We start from the raw sequence: 8,681 nt of genomic DNA, 5'->3' as shown, positions 1-8,681 counted from the left end.
CTAAATTTGCATTTCTTGAAAAAATAAAAAGTTCTCTCAGGGCTGGAGAGATGTAAGTTTGGATCCCAGTACTCACATAAAAACCTGGGGAGGAAGGGCCAGGCATAGTAGCACACGCCTTTCATCCCAACACTTGGAAGACAGAGGCAGGAGGATCTCTGTGAGTTCGAGGCTAACCAGGTCTACATAGTGAGTTCCAGGACAGCCGGGGCTGTGTAGAGAAACCCTGTCTCAAAAAAAACCCAACCAAACAAAACCACAAACAAACCACAAACTGGGGGAAGCCTGGAAGTCCAATGTTCTGGGTAAAGACAGGAGGCTGGTGTGGCTCGCTGGCCACCAACCTAGCTCCAGAAGTGTGATAGAGCAGGACACGTCCCTTCTGGGGTGCCCCTGCCTCCTCCCCACCTCCACTCTACACACACAGAACAATGTTTGCCTATCCGGCACGGACGGCACAGGAAATCCAGGAGAAACCTTCCGACTCCTGATAATATCAGTTGGGCACCCACGGAGAGCGGCACCAGGCTCCGGTGAACAGTTTCAATCTGATGGTCGCCACACAGATGGCCCTGGTTAAACTAAGTGGGCCACAGAACAAAACCAAGACGTGAATCTGGGGGGGGGGGGGAGCTGGGGTGGGGGAGGGGTTTGTGGTTGACAGGGTAAGTGGGAGACAGGAGAGGGCAGGGCATAGAGAGAAGCCAGAATGTGTGATGCCGTGTTTGGAGCTCTCAAATAAGAAAACTAATAAAGGGCCGGAGAGATGGCTCAGAGGTTAAGAACACTGACTGCTCTTCCAGAGGTCCTGAGTTCAATTCACAGCAACCACATGGTGGCTCACAACCATCTGTAATGACATCTGGCGCCCTCTTCTGGCCTGCAGACACACATGCATACATGTAGGCAGAACATTGTATGCATAATAAATAAAAATCTTTTTTAAAAAAAGAAAACTAATAAAAATATGAGAAATGTTCCCAAAGACCAGTGGGATCATTCCTAACAAAAATGATAGTCTGTAGTCTATGCCCTAACCATCCAAGCTAGTTGATTTGAATACATAGGGCACTAACCATGTACTTGGGGTGAGGGTCTACAATGGTCAAGGTCAAGGTCATGGGGCCTAGCAAGCTGCTTGACTCAGAAGTCATGTAGACTTGAACACACATGAACGAATGAGGAGCCATGTAATATCTGAATGCAGATTGAAAAAAGAACAAAGTGAGGAATTCAGTCCCAAGGGCATGTGCAATGATTTTATTAAAAAGGAGAAATGGGCACCTTTTGGGGGACCCTGCCAAGGTATGCCACTGAGGAAACATGCCATTTGCTACAGAGTTAGTGCAAGAGGTTTATTGGGGGGCTGGAGAGATGGCTCAGTGGTTAAGAAGAGCCGGAGGTGAGGAGGAGCTAGAGGTGGAGGAGGAGTTGGAGGTGGAGGAGGAGCTGGAGGTGGAGGAGGAGCTGGAGGTGGGGAGAAGCTGGAGGTGGGGAGAAGCTGGAGGTGGAGGAGCTGGAGGTGGAGGAGGAGCTGGAGGTGGAGGAGGAGCTGGAGGTGGAGGAGGAGCTGGAGGTGGAGGAGGAGCTGGAGGTGGGGAGAAGCTGGAGGTGGAGGAGGAGCTGGAGGTGGAGGAGGAGCTGGAGGTGGGGAGAAGCTGGAAGAGGAGCTGGAGGTGGAGGAGGAGCTGGAGGTGGAGGAGGAGCTGGAGGTAAAGGAGCTGGAGATGGAGGAGCTGGAGGTGGAGGAGGAGCTGGAGGTGGAGGAGGAGCTGGAGGTGGAGGAGGAGCTGGAGGTGAGGAGGCAGTAAGATTGTAGGTGTGGGTCCCTTCCCTGACTTCCTCTTCATGTTTACTGTACACTGTAATGTAAACAGAAATAAAAAACCCCACATACAATGCTAGTGGTTTCTATCTATGTACAGCTTGCTGAGATACTGCAGGACAAAAACAGCCAAGGTGACTCCAGGCAGCCGTGGAGGTCACAACTCAAGATGGCTGCCGTTGTGTCAAGGTGACTACCCCCTCACATCTGAGTGGCACAAGACTGCCACTCGGGAATGCGGGTTGTGTGGAGAAGCCTAGTTCCTCAGGAGCAGGCACGGGAGGAAGAGTTGGGGACCGGCTATGCAGTCCAGCCTTGCCACTTGCAGGTTGAGGAGGCTCGGTTTGGTTTCAGGCACCTCTGAGCCCAAGACACAGCATCAACACGATGCCCTGGCTCTGAGCGAGGGACAGCGGAAACTTGAAGACGTGCATTTCTGAGGGGCTGAGGAGCACCTTCTTCGAGGAAGGCAGAAGCCTGTGCTTTCCCATCTGTGGATGAGTGAGATCAGATGTGGCAATTCGAGGAGAGAAATAGGGGCGAGGGGATCCCAGTGCAGATATTTATGGCCAGAAAAGACAGAGCTGTGAATGGAGCATTGACCAATTGCACTTTGAGTCCCAAGGTAGGTGAGCCCTTCACAATCTTTCTCTGGAATTCCAACAGCAAGCCTCGGTTCCACGACAGAATGGACAACACCGGAAGGCAGGCATGGTTGTGAATGAGAGCGCGAGAATTGAATGGCTTACTACTTACTAGGTTCAAGCGCTCTACCCTGCCTGAGGCCAGTTACATTCTGAAGAATGTAAAGGAAAGTCACCTCCACTGTCCTACTTGAGTGTGAGCCCTGGGGAGTGAATGTGGGTGAGTAAGGCCAGGGGAGGCAGGGTGGAGAGGTGAGGGTGGTCAGGACATTTGTAATAAGATCCCTTGTTCTATACAGTTATTTCTTCAACTGACTGCTCTTCCAGAGGACGGGGGTTCAATTCCCAGCACCCACGTTTGTCTGTAACACCCACAATTGTCTGTAACTCCAAGATCTGACACCCTCACACAGCATACATGCAGGCAAAACACCAATGCTCATGAAATAAAAATAAATTGTTGGAAAAAAACCTACTATGGGGAGCCAGGTATAATGGCGCACGCCTTTAATCCCAGCATTCAGGAGGAAGAGGCAGGTAGCTCTCTGTGAGTTCAAGGCCAGCCTGGTCTACATAGTGAGTTCCAGAACAACCAGAGCTACATAGTGAGATCCTGTGTCAAACAAACTCTTACTATTGGGTTTAGGGATACAGATCAGACAGTGGTAGGCCCCTTGCCTCGTGTGCTTCAGGTGCTGTGTTCAAAGAGATGTAAACCAATCCAAAACCACAAACAAAGCAAAACCAAAACTCAGTACGGGACTCTTACAGGCACTGGATATTTTCATGGCTCCTGGGCAGTGGCCTGCAACCTTTTGGAGTTCAAGGTCACATACATCTAATGGAGGTCATGACCCACCCACCAGCAGTGTGCCAGCACCCAGAAGTCCCTGGAGCTTCGGCTGGAAGCCTGCTCTGCTGGAGGAAGGGTTATCCAGGCGGCTGGCAGACCCTCAGCCGGTGCTATTAATAACCCTGGCTGCTGGCCTCGAGTTGCCTGGAGCCGCTCTGGTTGTTGCTGTTGCTGGCTTGGGTTTTTGTTCTCCTTCCAAGTGGGGGAACAACGGTGATGTTCTTCACTGCTGACTTCAGGGTGAGGTGTTTTTCATTTTGTTTTTTTTGTGTCAGGGCTGATGCCAGGTCTTCCTCAACTGAGCAGAGGGCAAAGGGACAGGATATGCCAGCACACAGCTCTGCTTTTCTCGTATGAATGTCCTGGTCTTTTAAATAGCGCCCGCCTTCCTTCCTTCCTTCCTTCCTTCCTTCCTTCCTTCCTTCCTTCCTTCCTTCCTTCCTTCCTTCCTCCCTCCCTCCCTCCCTCCCTCCCTCCCTCCCTCCCTTTTTTTTAAAGATTTATTTATTATGTATGATGTATGCGTGCTCTATCTGCATGTATACCTGCACGCCAGAAGAGGACATCAGATCCCACCCTAGATGGTTGTGAGCCACCATGTGGTTGCTGGGAATTGAACTCAAGACCTTTGGAAAACAGCTAGTGCTCTTAATCTCTGAGCCACCTCTACAGCTCCAAGAGATTTCTTCTTGGAGACAGGATCTATTATGGCCCAGGCTGTTCTGAAACTCCCACCTCCACCTCAAAAGTGCTGGGGTTACAAGCATGCACGGGCCATGCCTGGCTGGAAGAGCTTTTTATCAGTCTGTGTGGCAGACTGCTGTTTTGCCACTCAGCACCTTATGGGTAGAGCAGCATCTTCTTGGACCATGTCCAGCAACGGCTCTGGGCCCTTTTTATTCCTTCTCTCCGTTCAGCTGAAATCCTGTTGTTTTCCTTCTCATTGGATGGCAATTATGCACACTGTGTGGTGTTATTTGTTTTGTTTGTTTCTATAAATGACATTGCATACTAGATTCAGCAATGGACTTCACATAACAGCATGTAGCTCTTCCTCTGAGGATGTAGGGACTTACCCCTCCCTGCCTTTTAAGCTAATACGATTCCATAGCATGTGTATAACACAGCCTGTTCAACATCTCCTTTTGTTGAACATTAGAGATGTCTCCATTGGTCCATAGTGTAAGTAGTGCTGTTTGCACCTGCAAAAGCATCCTGTCTACATAGTATGTCACTGGGGTGTAACACCCAGATGTGGTTTGAATGTAGAGGGTCCTCCCTCCACTCATGTGTTGAACACTGTCCACAGCTGGTGAAGTTGGTCTGGAAGGTTGTGGAACCTTCAGGAGGTGGAGCCTCACAAGAGGAAGTGGGTCACTTCCTTGAGGTTTGGTCTGCTTCCTTTCTGCTCTCTGCTCTCCCCCGACCACAGAGGCACTGTGACCAGCCAGCCCCTGCTTCTGTCTCCGTGATGTCTTCCTACCACGACCCACTGTATTCCTCCCTAGACTGTGAGCCAAAGCCAACACTTCCTTAAAATGCACCTTGCCAGACACTGGGTCACGGCAGAGAGCAAAGCAATTAATACAATGTTCAACTACGACACAAGTTGTTAGAGAAAGGAAAATCAAAACCATAACAGTTCACCGCTTCTGCTCCCTGGACTGCACGTCTTTCAAATTTTTTTTTTAAGCCAGGAAAATAACAAATGTTGGCGAGTATGTGAAGACATTGGAATGTACAACGCACTGCTGATGGGAACGGAAGTGACGCAGCTGCCGTGATGAAGGGCTCTTCTTCAAAACGTGCTTGGTTGGAATGAGTGGGGCTCAATGATAAGGCACTGACTGATCATGTGTGGAGCTCTGGGTTCAATCCCCAACATGATGAAAAAACAAAAACAAAAAAAACCTTACGGCACTAGCAATTTCTATTTTAGGAATATCCTCCAAAGATTACAGTAGACACTCAGACAAATCCTCGTGTATTCATGTTCATAGTTTAATGTTCATAGGATTCACAACAGCCAAGAGGCAGGAGCAGCTCACATGTCCACCAAGAGAATGCCTGAGCAAAATGTGGTGTGTATGCACAATAGTTAACCTTTAAAAGGTGACAACAGGGGCCAGAAAGATGGCTTAGTGGTTTAGAGTATTTGCTAGTAGAGGACCTGGGTTCAAGTTCTAGACCCCGCCCCCACTGGGTGACTCACAACCATCTGTAACTCCAGTCAGGGGATCTGATGCCCTCTGGGCTCCAAAGGCACCCATACTCATTTGTGTGTGTGTGTGTGTGTGTGTGTCCGTGTGTGTGTGTGTGTGTGTGTGTGTGTCCGTGTGTGTGTGTGTGTGTGTGCGCGCGCGCGCATGTATAATTTTAAAGAAGCAAACCCATAAGCTGATACTAAACTCCCTGTGGAAAAGAAAGGAGCCAGGCAATTTTGGAAAAGAACAGAGTGGAAGGACTCACTCCACCTAGTTTCCAGACTTGCTGTGGAGCTGTGGTGCTACAGTCTGTGTGGTATTGGTGAAAGAAATAGGTGTGACTCAGAGGGAAGCTGAGTTCAGAGATAGTTCATACACTGACTTTCAATAGAGTATGGACAGGGCAGGGCGAGGAACAGGCTTTGCAGCAAGAGGTGCTGGGACAAGGTCTTGTAGCTGAAAGTTTTCCTGTGTCCTGCCTGGCTGGCGGTCAGGACACATCTCTCACCCGCCAGTCCCACAAGTAAACAGAGGCTTATATTAATTAAAACTGCTCGGGCATTAGCGCAGGCTTCCTACTGACTAGCTCTCACACTTAAACTCAGCCCATTTCTGTTGATCTATATGTTGCCATGTTTTCTGTGACTTTACCTGTGTGCCATTGCATGCTGCTCCCTGGATGGCGGACTGGAGTCTCCTGACTCAGTCTTTCTCTTCCCAGAATTCTCCTTATCTGCTTATCCCATCTATACTTCCTGCCTGGCTACTGGCCAATCAGCATTTTATTTATCAACCAATCAGAACCACACATATTCACAGCATATAGAACATCCCACAGCAAAGTCTCGTGTCGGAAAATGAAATTTGACCCATACCTTTCATAAAATAAATTTTTGGTCAGGTGGTGGTGGTGGCCCACACCTTTAGTCCCAGCCCTCAGGAGGCAGAAGCAGGTGGATCTCTGTGAGTTTGAGGCTAGCCTCGTCTACAAAGCGAGTTCCAGGACAGCCAGAGCTTTTACACAGAGAAACCCTGTCTTGAAAAACCAAAAATAAATAAAATAAACCAATGTAAACAAACAATTTGTTTTTAACCTTTCTATTTTTGAATTATTTTGTGGGGGAATCTTGGGGGTGGGGCTCGTGCCTGAGCCACCAGCGCACTTGTGGAGGTCAGAGGGTGTCTCTTCTTTTACCACATGCATCCTGGATGTGGAACTCAGGTCATCAGACTTGGTGGCAAGTGACTTTACCTGCTGAGTCATCTTGTATGTCAACCATATGCAAAACTGACTCCCACCAAATCATGGATCTGAATGTACAACATAAACCTATAAAAGTTTTAGAAGCTTGTGGAGGAGCTTAGTTTTGTTTCTGTATTTGAGACTGAGTCCATGTGCACCTGGCTGGCCTGAAACTTGGTATTGACCCTGGAACAAACAGCAGAGTTATCTTGTTTTGTTCTTGATAAACTCTTACTATGTAACCAGGCTGGTATCACACGCAGTCCTCCTGCCTTGGCCTCGTGAAGGGTGGTGGCCTTACAGGGTCTCACGGACACAGGTAGCTGCTGTTCATCTATTGCTTTTAGGGCCAGCAATGGGAACCAGGCCTCACACGTGTGAGCTGTCTTCATTAGAGTTTTATTGCTGTGAAGAGACACCGTGACCACGGCAACTCTTATAAAGGAAAATATTTAATTGAGGTGGTGGCTTACAGTTTCAGAGGTTTAACTCATTATCATCATGGTGAGACAGGGTGTCGTGCAGGCAGATGTGGTGCTGGAGAAGGAGCTGAGAGTCCTACACCTCGATCCTCAGGCAGCAGAAGGAAAACTATGTTGGGCGTAGCTTGAACATAAATGAGACCTCAAAGCCTGCCCCCATAGTGACACACTTCTTCCAACAAGGCCACACCTTCTAATAGTGTCACTCCCTGTGGGCCAAGCATTCAAACACTTGAGTATGGGGGCCATTCCTATTCAAACCATCACACTAGCCAAGTGCCAGACTGGAGCTGCATCCCAGAGTAAACAGGAAAACGGAGAACAAATCTTAGTTTAGAAGGAGGTTTCTTAGTTCAATCTAAAAGTAAAGTCATGGTTCATAGAAGAAAAAAGAAAGTGTGTATGTTGAGGAGAACTCCCAGAGTTGACTGCTCTCCAAGGGGAAAATGAAAAGACAGGCCACAGACAGACCTGGAGCAAATGCACAAACCAGACTTGCTGTTCTGACTTCTGTAAATCATGTGGAAAGATGTCCCCAGTTCTGTGATGAGAAAGCGAGCAACCACACAGAACTAGGAGGATATGCACAGACACTTCACTAAAGGAGACAATTTACGTGCAAATCAGAGCATGGAGAGGTGGCCCGCAGTGTAGTCCTCAGAGAAATACAGGTTAAAACAGCAGCAAGGTATCCCTGCTGGCTGTGTAAAACGAAAAGCTGAAGAAAGCCCCGACAACCCCAAGTGCTGACAAGGAAGCAGTGCACGGAGGTTCTCAGGGTGGCTGGTGGGGACGCAAATTGGACAAGCGTTTCTGTTTCTTCCAAAGTGAAGCATTCCATCGTATAACGCAGCGATCCCATTTTCACGTATTTACTTAAGCAAAACAGAACCTTAGCTTTCTTCAAAACCCCATTTAAGTATTTATAGAGGCTGCTGTATTCATGATGGCGCCAAACTGGAAGCAAACCAAAGGTGTATTACTTGGGGAAACGACAAACAGATCGGCAGATCTAGGAAAAGGAGTACTCAGCGGAAACTGTGGATTCGTGGAACGTCACAGATGAGCCTCAGTTGTGTTACAGCAAGAGAGGGAAGCCGGATTCAGAGGACTCCGTGCTCTGTAATTCCATTTATGTGAGGCTCTGGAACATCTAGGTACAGATCGATGGTGCTGGGGCTGGAGGGAGGGTGACCCCCAGCGGCGCACATGGGATCTGGGGTGAGGGGCTTGTTGTACATTTCCATTGTAGTGGTAGCTACACAGCTGAACTGTTTGCCAAAATTTGAAGGGACATAAGTTTAAAAGGGTAGACATTGTACAAGTACAACTTTAATTTTAAAAATGCATGTGTGTGTGTGTGTGTGTGTGTGTGTATGTGTGTGTCTGTCTGTATCTGTGTGTGCTTGCCACAGTATACATGCTGAGGT

This window comes from Peromyscus maniculatus, chromosome 19 (assembly GCF_049852395.1).
Source record: "Peromyscus maniculatus bairdii isolate BWxNUB_F1_BW_parent chromosome 19, HU_Pman_BW_mat_3.1, whole genome shotgun sequence".
Taxonomy (NCBI): Eukaryota; Metazoa; Chordata; class Mammalia; order Rodentia; family Cricetidae; genus Peromyscus; species Peromyscus maniculatus.
Note: the sequence above shows the minus strand (reverse complement) of the source record.